This window comes from Xenopus laevis, chromosome 8S (assembly GCF_017654675.1).
Source record: "Xenopus laevis strain J_2021 chromosome 8S, Xenopus_laevis_v10.1, whole genome shotgun sequence".
In the NCBI taxonomy this organism is placed as follows: Eukaryota; Metazoa; Chordata; class Amphibia; order Anura; family Pipidae; genus Xenopus; species Xenopus laevis.
The window spans coordinates 81,049,112-81,067,157 of record NC_054386.1 but is presented as its reverse complement, the minus strand read 5'-3'; the positions used below and the strand labels follow the sequence as shown (position 1 = coordinate 81,067,157).

Sequence of the window (18,046 nt, the reverse complement as noted above, 5' to 3'; positions counted from 1 at the left end):
TTACCATACAATTTTCCAAAACATGTTTAATATATATCAGGAATACAAATGATGGCAATAGCATCTAAATTGCTTCTTTGAACACCAATGGGAAATCAAAGGCTGAAAACCTGCTGTTGCTAAGTGCAAGATTTAGATTTGGGGCTACATATCCGTAAGGTTTAAAACACTGCATTTAACAGGTACACTGCTCACTCCATATATCGTATATTTTGTATCAGCTACCAACAAAATGAATTTCCTGTACAAAACATCCATGAATCCAAAATAAGCAGGTGCTTATTTTTGAAGTTTTGGTGGCATAAAAAAAGTTATACTGCAAAACAGCCTCTTGTAGGCTGCCAGTCCACAAAGGGGCTACCAAATGGCCAATGACAGCCCTTTTTGGCACCCTGCCCCTGGATCTATTTTCATGCTTGTGTTCCTCCCACCTCTTTTTAAATTTTTTTTTTTTATAACTTGTTTTTATTTGAAGATTCTTACATAATTATTATGCAGTCATGACAATAAAGTAGATTTCTGTTGTGTGCCATTAACATTATGCAATTACTTTCTTATGTCATTATGATAACAATACAAACTTTCAGCTCAAATGACAAGTGGGACCCTATCAAGAATTCTGTGGGTAGGAGGCTAACAACATGTTAGTTAGATGACTCCCAAGGAGTGTGTGACCTGGTTGTCTTTGGTCCTGTAGTTGGTCTCTGAGGTACTGGGACGATTTCATGACCAAGGGTTGCTCTGTCAATAGTGCTGTATCATACCATGTTGTATATCTAAATGTGTGTACTGTGAGATGTCTTATTTGTTGTGGCAGAGATTCTATGTATGTTGACCATGCCTTAAAGAATTTGTTGGTATTTTGCTCCTTTTTAGTTGTGGCTTCCAGCCAGTCCATATGAAATAGATAATGCAATTTCTGTTTTACTATCGTTATGTTGGGTGGGTCTTTGTTTAGACAATGTTGCAGTATTGTTTTCTGGGCAGCTGCTGCCAGTCTTCCAATCAGGTTCTTATCTGTTTTTGTTAACTGTGTAAAGGTCGAGTCATCGCTAAACATTGCCCATTCTAATTGTAACTGGAGAGGTTTTCCGACCATCTGAGCACCATCTTCTGCTATGTCTGTCCAGAAATTTTGTAGGGATGGGCAAGAACATAGGTTATGTATTAGATCTGCTTTTGGGGATTGTCATCTGAGGCAACTATCAGAGGGCAGATTTCCCATTTTGTATCTCTATCAGAGTTAAATATGAGTTATGGAGTATTTGTAAAGGCATTTCCAGATATCTACTGACTGGAAGTAGCTTCATTACATTCGTGTGATGTTTGAAAATTTCAAGAAGTGTCTTGTTTGGAATTACTGTAGTCCATGCAAAACCCGGCCTTTGTTCGTGGTCTATGTCAATCAATGTCCTAATTGTTTGATATATTTGCGAAGTTGTTTGTTTCGTGTGTTTGTTTTTCCAGATTTGATTAAATAGGTTAGCTTTATCATTATCAGGAATTTTTTTAATTACATTTGTTGCGAAATGGAGAATTTGGAGAGTTAAAAATACATGTTGTGTCATAAATGGGAATTTTTCCGTCAATTCTTCCCGAGGGTATACTGTATAGTTGTTGTCTATTATGTCATAAGTTTTGTAACCAGTTTTCCCTCCATTGCGAAAGAATGGGATTTTGTTTGCCTATTGGGAAGTCATCATTACCCAACCATGATAGATATGGAGATATAGTTGGTGATAGTTTTTGTTTCTTCCTAACTACGTGCCATGCTTTATATGTGTCTAGAAATATAGGATTGTTACGGAGCGGTGGTGGGATGTTGTTTATTGGTGTGTGTAATATGTAGTTAATAGAGTAGTTCTCAGCTGTGTATTGATCTAGAGATATTGTTGTGTAGATATCTCTGTTGAGAATCCAGTCCCCAGCGTATCGAAGAAGCGCTGCCTCATTATATTCTTTAATGTTAGGGAGATTGGTGCCGCCTAGGTTTTTAGGTTGCTGTAGTTTAAATAGGCTAATCCTCAGGCGCTTTTTATTCCAAATGAAAGCTCTAAATGCTTGGTTTAGTTTTTTAAGATCTGCTGATTTTATGTAATATGGCAACATCTTTAGTGGGTATAATAATTTGGGGAAGAAAATCATTTTAATAAAATGTATTTTGCCCAGGAATGTCAAATTAGTGTGTTTCCATTGATGCACCTCCTATTGAATACTATCTATTATTTTTCGTATATTTAAGGCATACGTATCTTTATGGTGTGCTGGTAGTCTAATCCATAGATATTTAATACTGAGGTTGGTTTTTTTGAAGGGGAAATGTGAGAGCCAGTCTGTAGGATCTGAATGATGTAACTTTAGCGCCTCTGATTTGAAATCCTGCTATTTTTTCTTTTTTCTAGGTTGCCGAAGGGCTCGGACTGTTTGGCGACATTTAAGAAAGCCAACCTGATTTTCGGTGAGTATTGAAGGTAGTATTTGTTGAAGTCCATCTGCCATTATTTTGTTTAGTATTTTTAAGTCCTGATTTAGAAGTGAAATTGGTCTATACGATTTCGGATCTGTTGGATCTCTGCCCTCTTTAGGGATCAATATAATTCTGGCTACATAAAGTGTTTAGAAGTGGTGTTATATCTGCTATCAATAGTTTATAAAATTCTGCAGTAAGCCCGTCTGGTCCTGGTGTTTTTCCATTTTTTAAGTGTATCTTATATTTCTTTTTCCATTATAGGTGCGTTAAGGATTTCACGGTCTTGAACTGATAGTTTTGTAAGGTCAGCTTCCTGTAGGAATTTCAGACCATTGTTTGGATCATCCGTCAGGGCTTCATAAAGTTTTTTAAAATGTTCAGTTATGATATGCCTAATTTGTTTTGGATCTTGTGTCCAGCCTTCAGCAGTTTTAAGTTTTTGTATATAAGTGGCTTGAGTTTGTTTTTTTGCTATGTACGCTTATAGTTTGCCAGATTTGTTACCGTACCTATAAAATTGGTTTGCTGTATGACTTAAGTGTGTTGTAAGCCTTTCCAGTCAATAAAGTATCAAAAAGTGTTTTAGACTCTTTGTATTTATTTTTGTCCTCTTCAGTGTTTGTTTTTTTGAAATTTTTGTAATGTTCTGTCAATTGATTTTGTAAAAGGTTGTATTTTTCACTATATGATTTCTTTTGTTTTATTAAATAGGAAATTATCTGCCCTCTTAGTACCGGCTTTGCTTTGGATTATCCCAATGATCAATATTATGGTCTATATAGTTTGCCCAGCTTGTTTTGAGAAACAGTTGAAACGTTTTGTGCTTGATTCGTAACTTGTTGGAGTATTTCTGTAATGTTTTCTTTAATGCCGGCTAACTTTTGATCCAGCAAGGGGCCAAGTATTTGTGTGAGGTCTTGTACTTGGATTTGTAATGGTGTAGTTTGGGAGTTGGATTCGGCATCAGAATCCATTGGGTCCGTGTCTTGTGTTGTTTTCTTGTCTTTGGGCTTCTGTTTTATTTGTCTCTGGTTTCTCGTGTTAGATTGTCCCAGATATTTATCCATTTCTGGTATGAATTGAATATGGGTTGGTGGTTCACTTAGTTTGCCGAATTGGTTGCTTTTTTTTTTCCTCAGGTTTTGTTGCCAGAAGTCTTGTGTTCAATGTTTGTTTTCCTATATTAGGGCAGTAGTGGAAATATTCAGCTTTAAAGTTTTTACATTATATCTTTATAGATGATGCAGTTTCCCTTTTTTGTTTGGTAAGTTTGGCTTGAAGCTGCTTGTTTTTGTATTGCTGCTTGTCCTAGATATGGTGTAAGCTGTGGCGGTTTCAGATTGATGTGGCAATTATGTTATGTTGGTTGCAGCTTGTGTCAGCTTTTGTAATTGTTCTTCTACTTTTAAGTTCTGTTTTAGTTGTACAATCACTTTGCAGTTGTCTTGCAGTTGTTCTGTTTAGCTTGATGTAAATTCAATTTTGTGTCTTCATAAACTTTTGTCAGTCTTTTATTCAGCTAGGGCGTACGAGTTGTTGGTGCTTAAATGACCATTTTTAAGCATGCTTATTGCCTTGGTTTCATTTCACAGGCGTGGGTCCAGGCCACAAGGTTTAATCCAATTAATCATGGCTATTGTACCCGTGCTTTAGGGTGGCTAGGCCCCGCTGTATTTTGTAAGGCACCGTATCTCTCTCTTTGTCTCTCGCCCTCCCGTGACCGTTTTCACTCACCAATCTTTTTCCCCTGGGGCTCGGTCCGGGTCCGCGGGTTATATATGACTCTAAGTGAGTCGGCCTCAGTATTAACACGTTCCGCTCTGTGGTAATTTGGAGTGCCACGTGGTTCTTTGGACTTATGTTACCCGTCGCTCTGTGTGCGTCTAAGGTAGCCTTTGTCCACCTGGGGTCTTTTATTCAGATGGGTTATATTGCTCTTATGAGAACAGGTATTAGCACCGATTCGGGATCTGTTTATTTACCGGGAGTCTGTGGGTTGTGTGGTGCCGGGCAAGGAGCGCGCGCTGAGGTGCGCAGTTAAAATATCCTGTCGGCTCTGCGGCCTTACTATATTTGTAAGGGAGGGCCGAGATGCGGTGCTAAAGGCTGCGCAGTGTCCCTTTTCCCAGTGATCAGTAGCGGGTGTATCACCTTACGGCTCTGTTCGCCAGCCGAATCCTGCCTTGGGTAAATTGGCGTGGTCCCGATTCGTGATCTGTTTATTTCCCGTAAGGCTGCGGGTTGTGTTGTGCCAGGCAGTGAGCGCACGTTGAGGAGCGCAGTTAGAATTTCCTGTCGGCTCTGCGGCCTTACTATATTTGTAAGGCAGGGCCGAGATGTGGCACTGATGGCTGCGCAGTGTCCCTTTTCCCAGTGATCAGTAGCGGGTGTATCACTTTACCGTTTTGTTGGCCTGCCGAATCCTGCCATGGGTAAGTGTAATGGAAAATGGAGAACTTACCCCACAAGACATCCAAGATGGCGACCTCCTGCTCCACCATGCGGTTCTTCCTGGTCCTGATATGACTGCGTCAGAAACGTGTCGCCCTAGGATTGGTCGCCGGCGACGGAATGGACGCCGGCGTCAGAATGTGCGTCGGCGCCAGGACGCCGGCGTCATGACGTCACCGCGTCAAGTTTTGGCGCCAACTTTGGACTATTTATTCCTGACTGCCCTTTTCACCCTTGCCCAATTATAGGTCTATCTTGCATAGTTCCTGGGTGTGATTTACTGCTTTCTGATTATCTGTGTACCGACTTCTTGCCTGTTTTACGACTCTGATCCTTGCCGCCTGTATTTGACCATTTGCCTGTTTACGACCATTCTCTTGATAAATCCTTTTGTACCGCGAACTTGGTGTTATTGCCTCGGTCCACACTACAACAGAGCCTTCGGGCCCTGACAGTATAATTGGGCCATGGACCCTTCTGAGGAGCCTCAAGTTCCAACTGATGTCGGCAGAGCTGTTCGTGGATTGGCTTCCCGTATGCACTCCTATGAAGCCCAGCAAACCCACTTCGGCCAGGCGAGAGAAATTGTCTGCCTTATCTCCTGTGGCTCCAGTTCCTATGCCAGTTCCTGCAACTCCGCTCCAGGTTTCCAAGCCTCGCATCCCTGCACCTCCTCTCTACAGCGGTGATCCGGAATCATGCCGTGGTTTCATCAACCAGTGTGAGATCCAATTCACCCTGCTTCCAGGTCAGTTTGTCTCGGAGCGAGCAAAGGTGGGCTATTATTACTCGCCTGCAAGGGAAAGCTCTGGAGTGGGCTTCTCCTCTTTGGGAGAAGGAAGATCCGGTGATCGACGATGCCAGGGCCTTCATCCGGGACCTTCGCACTGTGTTCGATGCTCCTGGTCGAGCTACTTCTGCCTCGGCTCGATTATTCCAGCTGCAGCAAGGGACTCGTTCAGTTCCTGAATATGCCATTGAGTTCCGAACTCTCATGGCAGAAACTTCTTGGAATAATGATGGATACCATGCTGCCTTTTACAACGGTCTGGCGATGTGCATCAAGAACGATGGGAGGACCTTGTTGCGTTGGCTGTGAAGGTTGACACCCAACAGAGGGAGTTCCAAGTCGAACTTGACAGGGATCGTGCTAGGAAGTTTTCCAGGTTCCAGGTTCCAACCCACCCTGGCTCCACGCTTCCAAAGACCACTACTCCCCAGTCCGGCTTCTAATCTTCTTCCTCCTCCTCCTGTGGCACCTGCTACTTCTTCTTCGCCATCTGAAGAACCTATGCAGATCGGACGGGCACGCCTTTCCGAACAGGAGAAACTCCGGAGAAGGGCTGCTGGGTTATGCCTCTACTGTGGGGGAAAAGCCCACTTCGCCCAGGAATGCCCAGTGAAGCCGGGAAACTCCAAAACCTAGGTAAGCTTGGGGAGACTTACCTGGGTGGAATTTGTTCTCCTCCCCATTCCTCTGCTCAACGTTTTCTTCTTCCTGTTCAAATCCAGTTCGGCTCCAAGAAGATTTCTTCTCAGGCCTTCCTCGATTCTGGTGCTGCAGGCAACTTCATGGATCGTGCCTTTGCTGATAATCATGTCATTCCGCTTCAACCCTTGGCAACCCCTCTTCGTGTCCTGGCGATTGATGATCGTCCTCTTTCTTCTGCCATCATCTCGCAGTCTACTCAGGAACTTTCCTTCAAGGTGGGCACTATGCATTTGGAAAGACTGTCTTTTCTTCTTATTGATTGCCCTTCAACTCCTGTGGTCCTGGGACTGCCTTGGCTGTGTGTCCACAATCCTGTCATTGACTGGTCCTTCTCACAAATTTCCCGTTGGAGTCCATTTTGTGTACACAACTGTTTACCTGCTGCTCCTGTTATCAAAGTTTCTTCAGTGTCTTCAAGTTCTTCTCTCCCTCCTGTGTACCAAGCCTTTTCCGATGTCTTTGATAAGAAGTCCGCTGAGACTCTTCCACCTCATCGTCCCTATGATTGTCCTATCGAACTTTTACCTGGCTCAATGCCCCCCCCGAGGCCGCACCTATCCGCTTTCTCCCTCCGAAACTTCTGCTATGAAGTCCTATATCCAGGAGAATCTTCAAAGAGGTTTTATTCGTCCTTCTACCTCCCCTGCTGGAGCAGGGTTCTTCTTTGTTGAAAAGAAAGACGGTAGTTTGCGGCCCTGCATTGACTACAGGGGGTTAAATAAAATCACCGTAAAGAACAGATACCCCCTTCCTCTCATCTCTGAACTTTTCGATCAGCTCAAGGGAGCTAGTTTCTTTACTAAGTTGGATCTACGTGGGGCCTACAATCTCATCCAGATCCGTGAGGGAGATGAATGGAAGACCGCTTTCAATACTCGTGATGGCCATTACGAGTATCTCGTCATGCCAATCGGCCTTTGCAATGCTCCTGCGGTCTTCCAAGAACTAGTCAATGACATTTTTCGTGATCTCTTGGGACAGTGTGTGGTCGTGTACTTAGACGACATTCTTATTTTTTCCAAAAACCTTTTCGATCATCGTTGTCAAGTGCGTGAAGTTCTTTCCAGGTTGAGGAAAAACAATCTCTTCGCCAAGTTGGAAAAATGCACCTTCGAAGTTTCTTCCATTCCTTTTCTTGGCTACATCATTTCTCCTCAAGGTTTTAAGATGGATCCCGCCAAAGTTTCTGCAATTTTGGATTGGCCTCTTCCTACCAGCGTTAAGGCAGTCCAGAGATTTATCGGCTTCGCCAACTATTATAGACAATTTATCAAAAACTTTTCTTTCAAGATCCATCCAATTCTTGCCTTGATCCGTAAAGGGAGTAAACCTCAACTCTGGCCCCCTCTAGCCCTCGAAGCCTTCAAGACCCTCAAGGAAGCCTTTTCTTCTGCTCCTATTCTTCGACACCCTGAACCCTTACAACCCTTCTTCATTGAAGTCGATGCCTCCGATGTAGGAGCTGGAGCAGTTCTGTCTCAAAGATCTTCTTCTGACGGAAAACTCCATCCGTGTGCTTTTTTCTCCAAAAAATTTTCTTCCCCTGAGCAGAACTACGATGTGGGCAATTGGGAGCTACTTGCCGTTAAGTTGGCCTTGGAAGAATGGAGACATTTGCTTGAAGGTTCTTCTATCCCGGTGACAATCTTTACCGACCACAAGAACCTTGAATTTATTCAATCCCTCAAGCGCCTCAATCCCCGGCAAGCCAGGTGGGCACTTTTCTTTTTTCGTTTTAATTTTATTATCACCTTTCGTCCTGGCTCCAGAAACAGGAAGGCTGACGCTCTGTCCAGAAGCTTTGCTCCTGAAGATTCCTGTCCCGAAGATCCTGTACCCATTGTGCCCTCTACCAAGATTATTGCCGCATTGTTTCCCTCCTGTGCCTCTCAGTTACTTTCTGCTCAGTCTTCGGCCCCTGTAGAGCCCCCTCTTGGTGTTGCCTTTGTCCCTCCGGAATTTCGTCATGACATTTTATCCCAAGCTCACAGTTCCAAACAGGCTGGTCACCCAGGGATTAAAAAGACAACCGAGCTCTTGTCTCGATTGGTCTGGTGGCCGACCCTAAGGAAGGATGTCAAAGACTTTGTTTTGTCCTGTTCCATCTGCGCTGTTTCCAAGTCCGGACACTCGCCCCCCAAGGGTTTACTCTTGCCACTTCCCATTCCATCTCGACCTTGGACTCACTTGGCGATGGATTTCATTGTCGATCTCCCTGTTTCGTCTGGTCACACTGTCATCTGGGTGGTGATCGACAGATTCAGCAAAATGGCTCACTTCACGCCTCTTCGGAAATTGCCCTCTGCTCCTGAACTCTCTGAACTCTTCATCAAACATATATTTCGTCTCCATGGTTTTCCTACCGAGATTGTGTCCGACCGGGGTTCCCAGTTTATTTCCAAGTTCTGGAGGTCTCTTTGCAAAGCCCTTAACATTTCTCTTCAATTTTCTTCTGCCTACCACCCACAGTCTAATGGAGCCGCTGAACGGGTTAATCAGGCCCTGGAACAGTTTCTTCGTTGTCATGTGTCCCTGTGCCAGGATGATTGGTCGGATCTTCTTCCCTGGGCTGAATTTGCCCACAACAAGGCTCTGCATTCTTCTTCCCAGAAGCATGCCACTGCGGCAAACTTAGAGAAGAGCTCCCTGGTGCAGAAAAAGTTTGCTGACAAAAGAAGGATTTCTTCCCCTCCATACATTCCTGGTGATAAAGTTTTTCTTTCCACACGCAACATTCGTCTCAAGATTCCTACACCCAAGCTTGGTCCTAAATTCATCGGCCCCTTCCCTATCATCGAAATCATCAACCCTGTGGCTGTTCGTCTTCAACTTCCTCCTGAACTGCGGATACCCAATGTTTTTCATGTTTCCCTGCTTAAACCTGCTATGTCTTGCCCTTCTTCTTCTTCTCCAGCTCCTGTTTTGGTTGACGATCATATGGAATTTGAAGTCAAAAGAATCTTGGACTCCCGTATTTCCCGGGGCATTCTTCAATATCTGATCGAGTGGAAGGGGTTCGGTCCTGAGGAGTGTTCTTGGGTGAGAAGTTCCGACGTATATGCACCTGTCCTGGTTCGTAAGTTCCACAGACTCTTTCCTTCCTCCCCTAGCCTAGGTGGTCCTGAGGCCCCCCCTAAGGAGGGGGGTACTGTAATGAAAATGGAGAACTTACCCCACAGGACATCCAAGATGGCGACCTCCTGCTCCACCATGCGGTTCTTCCTGGTCCTGATATGACTGCGTCAGAAACGTGTCGCCCTAGGATTGGTCGCCGGCGTCAGAATGTGCGTCGGCGTCAGGACGCCAACGTGAGGACGCCGGCGTCGGCGTCATGACGTCACTGCGTCAAATTTTGGTGCCAACTTTGGACTATTTATTCCTGACTGCCCTTTTCACCCTTGCCCAATTATAGGTCTATCTTGCATAGTTCCTGGGTGTGATTTACTGCTTTCTGATTATCTGTGTACCGACTTCTTGCCTGTTTTACGACTCTGATCCTTGCCGCCTGTATTTGACCATTTGCCTGTTTACGACCATTCTCTTGATAAATCCTTTTGTACCGCGAACTTGGTGTTATTGCCTCCTCCTTGGTCCACACTACAACAGAGCCTTCGGGCCCTGACAGTAAGTTGGCGTGGTGTTAATGGCGTTTAAGTCCGGGTGGGTCACGCACCTGGTTCCGGGGTAGCAAAGTTGGGGGTGAGCCGACCGTTGGTGCTGTGGTCTTTGCCCTCCAGGTATCCTCTGCCTTTTGTGAGTGTCTCCACTCAGTTTCCAACAGTTTTATGTGGCTCTAATGGCACTTTCTCGGAGCTGTAGGCGATGAGCTTGTTAAAATGCGGCCATCTTATGGGACCGCCCCCCGGAACTATCCTCTTTTTACATTTTAATGTGGCTCAAGGGGAAAAGGGTTGGGGACCCCCATTGTATAGCAATGACTCTCATACTGTTTTTAAAGAAACTCGTGCTGGAAAGAATGAGAAGAACCTCTGGACCTTCAGCAAGGGGAGTGAACAAACCACTTGTCACACAAGAGTAATGGGGCTACTCCAGAAGAAGGGAAGCCAAGAACACTGTTTAAAATGCCAGGGCCCTTCAAGTAGCTATCCGGGTGGGCCCCAGACGCCCAAGCCCGACCATGTTCTTTGTGCTCACCTCTTGCTGCAACAGCACAGTATCTTATTCAGTATTGGCACTTACAGGCCAATGTCTGACTACTGTGAATGGCAGCACTTACTACATTTATGTTATATCTGTAATTTAACTAGGGATGCACCAAATCCAAATTTGCATATGCAAATTAGGAGTGGGAAGGGGAAAACATTCTTTACTTCCTTGTTTTGTGACAAAAAGTCACGCAATTTCCCTCCCTCCTCCGAATCCTGTTGAAAAAGCCCGAATCCTGGCTGAATCCTGAACCAAATCCTGGATTCGGTGCATCCCTAAATTTAACCACCAACTTAAACTCTAGGAGGCAGGCATATCCCTTGCAGTAGTTGTAAATATATTGCTCATGGTGTATTTACATTTATTCCACTGTCTATTCCCATTGCACTATTAATGCATTGTAAAATGTGCAATATAGCATAAACAAGTAGCTATAAAAATAGACATATAATCTGCACCCAGGCATCTCAGATAAAACACAATTACCAAAATAACAGTTTGGGTTAAAAGTTACATTACCTCAACAGAAGTCATAGACAGAACAACTGTAATATAATGTTTTGTCTAAGAGATACAAAAGAATATCTTTTCATACACCCACTTATCTCGAGTTGACAGATTATTGCCCTAACACTTATAATCATCTAATACCACTCAAAGTTATAATGTTATCTTAAGATGAAAAAAGCCAAGTCCATCAAGTTCAGCCCTCCAGTATATCCACCAGCCTTACTGAGCCATATTAGGGAAAAAAATAATAAAAAGGAAATTTAACCCACAAATTCTTCTCGTTTAATAAGGCACTGGGCACAATTCAATTTAGATTATATATCATATTATATATATATATATATATATATATATATATATATATATATATATATATATATAGATATATATATATATAGATATATATATATATAGATATATACTCCACAATAGGACGGCACTTCTGGGCAAAAGTTTATTACTATAAACTGCTGAGCAAAACCTCAGAGTTAAGGGAGTTACTCCCGAAACACGTTAGGTTTTGCTCAGCAGTTTATTGTAATAAACTTTTGCCCAGAAGTGCCGTCCTATTGTGGAGTTTGTCGTTCGGAACAGTGGGGACGTTGTGGACTGAGCACCTATATATATATATATGAGTGCACAAATATATAACCTTAAATATATCAACACTGCTGCTGCCTACTCCTCCAAAAGTGCTGCTGCACATTAAAGCAGGCTACACTTGCTTATTGCTGCTGGATCCAAGCTGCAAAAGGTGTTTAAATTTAAAGTTCCTTTCTAAATAGTGTTTAACATTTTGAATGCCGTTTTGCACTTGAGCTTCAACACATAAATGAGCCTGAATATCTCTTACCAAGCTACTGTTGATTAATTCCAATTCTTATCTTTCCATTCACATGCAGTATCTTTGTACCCTTATCTGAAAAGGTTGTATTATTACCTAATGCGCTTGTAAATATAAGGCGAAGAAAAGGAAATAGTGGAAACTGCAACCTTTGGCAATTATACGGTCTGGGCCCGACAGTATTGCCAAGGGAAAGATGAAACTGACTGCTATACTCTTTTAATATATCTGCAGGCTGGCACAACTACATATGTGGCACTAAAGCAAAAAACTTGATAAAATCAATGTAGAATACTAATAATAACTGCACATCGCTTCCCTCAGATTAAGCTGTAAGCCCTAAGGAGCAGTGATTTATTTTCCCAAGCGTGCATTTGTGCTTTGAGCAAAGTACTGATAGGATTTTTTGTAATATATTGCTATTAACCAATAACAAGTATAAATGTAGCTGCCACACCTGACTACTACAGATACAGTTTGACTTCCCAAGTAAAACAGTGATGGGCAAATTGGCCTAGGATATTCCAATATCAGGGTAGCTGCAATCTGGTTGCCAATTCACTCATTTACTGTATATACAAAACCATTTGTTCTGTGTAATAAAATTACATGTTCTACAGCAGGGTAATGTCTACGGTGATTAAACCTAATGCAATGCCACTAAAAGTAGATCCCACACTTGAAAAGTTTGGGCACCCCTGTTAAACTAGGCAAATATTTTTTGTAAAGTTTTTCACTCTCTAGCATTCACACCGCAGCATTTACTTGTCAAGAAGTGGTTTTGGATGGATACTATAGCACCTTGGGAATTCTTATCCTAGCATACTCTCTGGCAACTTCTCAACTACAGGCAAGAGTGAGTTTTAAACATAACAGTCAATCACTATTGCAACAGATGTGGCATGTCCTTGCAACTCTTGCTGTGGACAAAATATGAAATATAAGTTGATCTTTAAAGGGGTCCTATCTACAACAGTTTTTGCATAGTGACAGAAAATAAAATTCTAAGTAAGTTTCCAAAATGCATTCTTTATATTTTGTCAGTGGTTTGTTTTAAAGTTATTTGTAAATGTAATTGCTATTGAAAGCAGTATCTGGTCTGGCTGTTTATAATCTCTGTATTCTTGGGTGACTTTTGAAGCAATGTTGCAAATCGACTGATTACAGCTGATTAAAACTTGCCATAGACGTATAGATTTCATCCTTGTTTCAGACGAACAATCGGACGTACCAATATTTCGTCCTGCCATTAACTATTTTGATTAAATAAAGTAGTAAAAGAACCAATCAGACTATGTTCTGGCTGTGACAGCAATCATATGAAAGTTATGTCTGACAAACTCTAGTGACAGTCACCCATTGATTATCGTCAGATAGACAATACATGCAGAGAAATTATCATTAACAGACAGAAATCTTTAACCTGGTACAAAAAATGCTGGGATGATCCATACATGGCCCGAAATCATACAAAACTTTGATTCGTACGACTATATCTTTGCATCTATGGCCAGATTTAGAGACCTAGAAGAGACTTGACTCCTGTTACAATGTAAGAGTCAGACAAAGAGAATGCAAGGTAAAAACACATACTGCTTTCAATAGCAATTACAGTTACAAATAACTAATTACTATAACTGCTTTATTAGGTAAGTTGCTTAGAATTACATTTCTTTCCTTTCCAAAAAACTATAATTAATAAATAAATTATTCATTCATTTTAAAAATCAGACATGGTTATCACAATATTGGTTTAAGGTCAATGTTTCAGAGGACAAAAAAAAACCAAAAAAAAACTGACCAACTGCTGCAGTCTGTAAGGCCTGTCCAAAGGGCCAACGCGCTGGAATATAGCCCCCAGCTCAAAGGGCACATGTATCAAATTCCAAAAATATATTCCAAAGCATTCTATGAAAGTTAAAAAATTAGTTTTTATTTAACATCAAATATTAAAAAGTAGGCATACAGACCAATTGACATTCCGCCTTACGCGTTTCGTACCCACCGGTACTTATTCATAGGCAATGCCTACTTTTTAACATTTGATGTTAAATAAAAACTAGTTTTTTAACTTTCATAGAATGCTTTGGAATATATTTTTGGAATTTAATGTTTCAGAGGAGTTTACAAAAATTAACTGTAAATGCATCACTCCAGGTGGGCCAGTAGGTCTTTGTCTGAGATGAAGTTTGCGGTCTATAAATTACCAAGCTCTATCTAACATCAAAGAGCTATTGTACAATCCCATTAATTTCATTTACTGTGTAATTAGATGTTTCACTGGCACTGCAAGCATAAACCGGTTCTGTAAAATTGTGTCTCCAGGCATCTGAAAAAGTGTGCGCCCTTGCACACACTATACACATACGGTATAACATAGCTAAATTTAGATACTAAGTCAAGGAAGGATGAGTACTTTCTGTTTAACAGGTTAAGCTGCCCTTTTTTTTTTATTTATTGGGTCTTCCAAGTTTAGGTGAATTTTATAAAGAGCACAAGAACTCTTGATTCCCTGGCCCAGCACTGACGAGTGCACGCCTATCCAGCTTTACATGGGCTTGTGCTGATAATGTGGAGTTTAAGAGATCTCATTAAGCCACAACTGAATGAATATGTCATAATAATGTGGACTTTGGGAGCATCTCCAATATGAATGAAAAGTCCAGCACAGGAGGTGCTTGCCCTGATAACCAGCAGTGAAACCAGGGCTAAACAAGCATGTTCTGATAACCTACAGTTACATATATCTCCCTAATACAAAGAATTGTAGAACAATGGAATAAACAGCTTTCAAACTGCAAATTTTCTTTTATTTTAGCAGTGTAGAATACACATGTTTCGGGTAAAGACCCTTTACCACACTTGATAAAGGGTCTTTACCCGAAACATGTAGTCTGTGTTCTACACTGCTAAAATAAAAGAAAAATTGCAGTTTTAAAGTACTGCCTTAAAGCTATTTATTCAATTGTTCTACAATTCTTCGGATTAATTTAGGGGTTGCAAAGACTCCTGGAATGTTTACAGATATATGAACGGTTTAGCGGTTACGTTAGAGCCAGAACCCTGTTTTCTCATATCTCCATAATACACACATAAAGGACAGCTTGAGTCCGAACTGAGTCCAATGTGGGCCTATGAAGAACAACATCAACAAAATCAATCAGGGAATAATGAATGTTTACATAAACAACACACAACTGTGTAGCAATTGTAGCAGCTGGCTGTATACTAGTATATAGGCGATTATATATATATATACATAAAACTCCATGACTCACCTGCACAGTCAGTCAGTCTCCTGTCTTTCTGTAATATTTTAGCAGAGCCTAGGATGAAAGAAGAGAGAGAATTGGAAAGATGGAAGCAACTCCTGGCACATTGTATCCAGCACACGCCTCCTACAGAAGAATGGATGTGTGTGATTCTCTTGGCAGGGAATGAAAACCCTGTCACTGTGTGACAGACACACACACACACTCTCCTCCTTCTGCACCTGGCTTCCCCTTCCTCTCCGTCCGCTCATTTCCTCATTCCCCCTCCTCTAGTGCACACAGTCCCCTCCTCTTTCACACTCTCACTTATTTGCCTTTGCCTCCATTTCAATTTCCCACCATATGCCAGATTTCTTTCCTTTACTGACTGTTATTTTACCATTTTAATTTTCCCTTAATCTCCTCACTTTCCTTAAGATGGCCACAGACGCAAAGATCCGATCGTACAAATCAACATATGATCGGACTTTCTCATCTCCCGACCTGCCACTAACCGTTCAGATCAAAGTCTTACCATTCAGATCAATTAAGTAGTTAAAAGAACAGATCAGCCGATGTTCTGCCCCTGACAGCAATGGTAAGATAGTTATGTCTGACAAAAGCTGGTGACAGTCTCCCTCTGAAAATCGTACGATCGGCAATACACGCAGAGATATTATCGGCAGCCAACAGAAATTTTCTAACCTGTCCGATCGACCAAACGACCAATCTCCGCCGGACGAAAAATGTCGGGACCTTCCACACACGGTCCGAAAATCGTACGAATCCTCAATTTGTACGATCGGATCTTTGCCAGCTTTAGAGAGGATTCAAACATATTTTGCCTCTCCTCATCATTGTTCCATGTACATTCCAGTTAAAACTTGGTCCTCTTCATCCAGGCATACTAGATGACTTCACAACAGAACAGATAAATTATATCTTTTGTTTCCTGCATACCAAAGCTCTGAATTCCCCTAGATTCACTCCATCCGTTTTTTACTTAACTATGTATAATCTCTCATCCCTGTAGATTTCTGCCCTCCTCCTCTCCATCACATTCACTTCCTCTGTGGCGCTGATGTAACAACTAAACCCAAATCTAGATAATAATAATTACCACAGTGCCAAATGATTGGAGAAGGGATCTGCCAGTCAGACTTCACCCCCCCCCCTTCAGCCTAAATCCGATGGGATTCAGGTTCAACAGCAGATTTTGCAATAAGTAGAGAAGCCAGCTAGAAGAGGGATAGGAGGGTCAGACTGTAGAACAGCTAAAAGGGTGGCAAAAGTTTAAAGCAGGTTAAATGAAAAATACAAACAACAAAATATAAACGGAAATCAACAAGAAGAGGAAATTGAGGACAGCACTGATGAATGAGGAGAGCTTCAATAGATGAAAATAAGCACGATACAAGGAAAGACCTAGTATGGAATTTAGATAAAAACAAAGATGAAATAGGAAGAAATTCAGTGTGATGGATAAGGGAAAGTAGAGAAATAGAATAGGGGAGGGGTGTGGAGACAAATAAAAGAGAAAGGGGAGGGAAGAACAGGGCAAGGGATAACGTTTCAGAGAAGGGCTACAGGACCGGGTGGCAGTAAGGGGAGGGAAGGGGGGCACAAAAGCAAAAAAGGAAGAATGCAGTTTGTTGAAGGGGGAGGGATAGAGGAAGCTGTAAGATGCTCACTTCAATCTGCAGATAGAGGGAGAAAAATATGAAGGGAGGAGCAACAGCAATGCATGATGGGCTTTGTAGTTTTATATCCAGAACATGCAATGCATTCTGGCTACTGTAGTCTATGGTTCTCATTTTTTTGGTCTAAACTAAATCTCTTCCATTATGTGCCCAATCCACAATGAACAATGAAAAACTCAATCTCTATCATGTAAAATTATTAGTAATTTTTTTTTTAGATATTTCTGACTTTGCAGTGATTTCCATTTGTTGTACACTGCTACTCACTTTGCTTTATGGGTGTTTAGACAGTAAGCCTTTTAACTTTTGGTTATGGGAAGTGACAAGGGAAAATAAGCAAAATAGTGTGGCTCATGGATTAGAATTGTCACTGGCACTGTAAAAGTGGATGTCCTCCCACATTCCAAATACATACAGGCAGGTTATATGACACCTATAATTTACATTTAGGTGTAAAGCTGAATTTATTCTACTGTCACACACAGATAAAAGTAAAACACCTATTTGGTAGAGAAAACACCTATTTGGTCCCCTTATGCATCCTTCATGCAGAAAATGCACACAAACATGCCAAAATGGCATTTTTTACCACCTGCAGAAAAAAAAGACACTGCATCTGACAGTAGCCTTAGAATGTAAGCTTCACTCAGTGACTGATGTGAGTGATAAAGAATATCTGAAAAGCTGGGTATAAAGATGCTGGCACACTATAAAGGCTAATAAAAAAAAATTATCTGATTCCAGCAGGTTGATGGTCGCATAGCCTGAACTCTGTCCAACTCCATAGAGTTTTTAACACCTTGATAAGGCCAAAGGCTATTTCCATCTCAGAGTTCATTCCTCACCCAGAATTTGCAGCAGTTGCTCGGCAGCACAACCTGATACTTTTTGCCAAGTTTATTAGCTTATCTTAATTATCGAATTATATTATTAGTAACAAAACACTTTAAGGGTAATGGCATACATACTTGAGTGCTACATTTTAATTTGTGTGCCAGAGCATGTCAAATTATCACTTGCTGAGTGATGCTTTTTCAGACAAAGACTGGCTGACAAGAGCACACACAAGCCCTTGTCGGACAATTCCAGTCTGGTAGGGGTAGTTTCAAAGCATTATGATGCAGCATTTTTGGCTGCTTAAAAACAAGCTGCTCAGAGCCT

The 18,046-nt window shown here is 41.7% G+C and overlaps 1 protein-coding gene across 6 annotated transcripts in view; it reads right to left on the bottom strand.

Annotated features, from left to right (window-relative positions):
* agpat1.S (1-acylglycerol-3-phosphate O-acyltransferase 1 S homeolog) overlaps positions 1-18,046 on the bottom strand; it is a 33,932-nt gene that overhangs the window by 13,154 nt on the left and 2,732 nt on the right. For 4 of the 6 annotated variants that reach the window (XM_018233234.2, XM_018233232.2, XM_018233231.2 and 1 more), the window contains exon 2: positions 15,213-15,260. The gene's annotated coding sequence lies outside the window, so the exon portion shown is untranslated. Of the gene's footprint in view, positions 1-15,212; positions 15,261-15,890; positions 16,101-16,305; positions 16,840-18,046 lie in introns of those variants that run through there. The other 2 variants (XM_041575232.1, XM_018233235.2) reach the window with 2 other exon arrangements.